We start from the raw sequence: 2,357 nt of genomic DNA on the forward strand, positions 1-2,357 counted from the left end.
CCAAAATCAACGTGTGTATTTTGTTTTACAGTTGATTCAAAACATGAAGATATTTTCTGTTGCAATATGTGGTTTCAAATTTCTTCCAAAAAATGTTTATTTTTTTTGTGATCCTTTTGGTGACACTTGGTATATTTGGATATTTATGCCGCAACATTCCTGACCCTTGTCTTTACACAGAATTAAATGACACTTCCTATTTAATGCGACCCGATAGGAGATGTGATATCAGTCCCCCATTTCTGGTCCTTCGTTGTTACCAGTGCCCAGGACTAGTTCAAAGCTCGCTCCGTCATTTGCCAGACCTGGGGGAGAGAGCAGACAACACAGGGCAAGAGGGTCATGACCTATTTCCTATTTCCTGCTCGGGTACAGCCGGGAGCATCAGGAGCATCTGCTAGAGGAAGGTTTGCTGCACAAAACATCGTACAGACAGAGCTCAGCGACACATATTACAACCTGAACACTAAGGTGCTGATGGGACTGGAATGGGTGAGCCGATTTTGTCCGTCTGCCTCCTTTGTGATGAAAACCGATTCAGACATGTTTGTCAATGTTGATTATTTAAGAGATCTCTTGTTGCGAACCAGTCACAGGCACATCTACACCTGCCACATACAGAGAAATCAAGACCCGTCAGGGACAAATCCAGTAAATGGTACATGAGTGAACAGGAATACCCTCTGGAAATGTATCCGCCATACTGCTCCGGCACTGGGTATGTGCTCTCGACTGATGTCGCCTGCCGAGTTTGGAACGTTGTGAATACCGTCCCGAAATTGAAACTCGAGGACATTTTTGTCGGTCTCTGTCTGGCTAAGTTGAAGATAGCGCCGGTGGAACTCCACTTGCGGCAAACTTTCCACATTTCAAAGGTGCCAATTTCTGTTTGTGACTTTTGTAAATTTGTGACCTCTCATGGGGTGTAACCCTCCAACTGCTGATCTACTGGAAGACACTGACAGATGTGGAAACTGAGGACTGCCCTGGAGATACGTGATGGAGGCCACCTTTTCATTTGCCCCTCCAAATGCCACATGCTCCAGTCCATTTCTTGAGGGGCATCACTGCATGCTGTCTGAACCCATCACTGCTGCTGCTGGGGTGCAGGCAGAATACTCACTGCCCCTCCAAAATAAGCTGTGTCAAATGCATGAAGGTGTTTCTCGGAGATTCGACAAGGTGTTACCATTATCTACCCTTTATTGGAATTTGTAGATCTCCATTGATTCGCTACATTCTGCTCACTTTTAGGAAGGTTATCTCGAGTATAGACTTCCATGCTGTAATTACACGCTCCTTCCAGTTGTGGTGCTGACGAGCCTCAGTTTGACGTCTCCCACTTCCTCCGGCTGTACCACAGAGAAGCCAAATCCACATCTCCGCTTCCCAAGTTGCAATTTACCTCGATTTATGATGACAAATCTATATATATAAAAGGATCGATCTGTCTGTCTGTCTGTCTGTCTGGCTATGCACTCTACAGTTATAGAGTGTACCTACATGTGCGTTACATCAAAAGAAAGCTTAAGATTCCGGAACGGTCATAAGCATATTTAAGTTTTGGCGAGACAAAAGTTGCGCCCGCGGTATCCAAAAAACTTTCAAAATTCCGCTCATTATCCGCTCATTAGCATCGAGTGACGTCAAGGTCGACCAATCGTACAGTCGCGCAACCCGACGGTCGACCAATCGCTGCGTCGCGGGGGCGAGTTCATCGCACGTGCGGGCGGGCCCTTCTAGAGTCGAGTGACATGACGGTTGACCAATCGGTGCATGTGTGGGTGGGCCTTATCGTTCTGAACCGAGGTGAGCGGCCACCATCTTGATTCCTAACTGTTCACTTCTTTTTCCCACTTTCTGCGTACTTCTTTTCAAATCTACATTTCCAGCAAAAAAAAAGTTGTTTTTAAAACACAAAGGGCTAGATTTTCAGTTGCTTGCGCCAGCAGTTAGCGCCTTAAGAGAAGTGATTTCCGGGCGCTATGCGTGTAGCGCCCGGGCGCAGCGCAGTTTGCGCCCCGCCCCAAATTAAGTTGCCCGTTAGCGCCGGCGCAAAGTTTAGCGCCCGCCCGGATGCGCGCGCAGAAAATGACGTCACATCCTCGTGCAACGCCCTTTGGCCGCCCCGATTGCAAACTTTAGTCGGACCGCCCCATTGTGCGGCGGGCGGCCGGAGCGTTTGGAAAAAGGAACGCAACACAACCAGCGCGGGCCCCGGGGGGCGCTAATTAAAGGGAACGTCCTCTCCAGTATAAAGGCCATCCATTATTTCAGAAAACAGTCTTGTGCAACGCATTTCTGGAGACACAACAAGGAGGATAGCTAACTGGTTTCAAGCAGCAAGAGCCAGGTAT

The 2,357-nt window shown here is 48.1% G+C and overlaps 1 pseudogene; it reads left to right on the plus strand.

Moving 5' to 3' along the window:
* The first annotated feature begins 203 nt into the window (after positions 1 to 203).
* Positions 204 to 929, plus strand: LOC147092423 (beta-1,3-galactosyltransferase 5-like; annotated as a pseudogene).
* Positions 930 to 2,357: the final 1,428 nt, after the last annotated feature.

The sequence above is a fragment of the Somniosus microcephalus genome, unplaced genomic scaffold (genome assembly GCF_052327205.1).
Source record: "Somniosus microcephalus isolate GS21.2 unplaced genomic scaffold, FLI_Smic_1.0 unresolved_chr2, whole genome shotgun sequence".
NCBI classification, from domain to species: domain Eukaryota; kingdom Metazoa; phylum Chordata; class Chondrichthyes; order Squaliformes; family Somniosidae; genus Somniosus; species Somniosus microcephalus.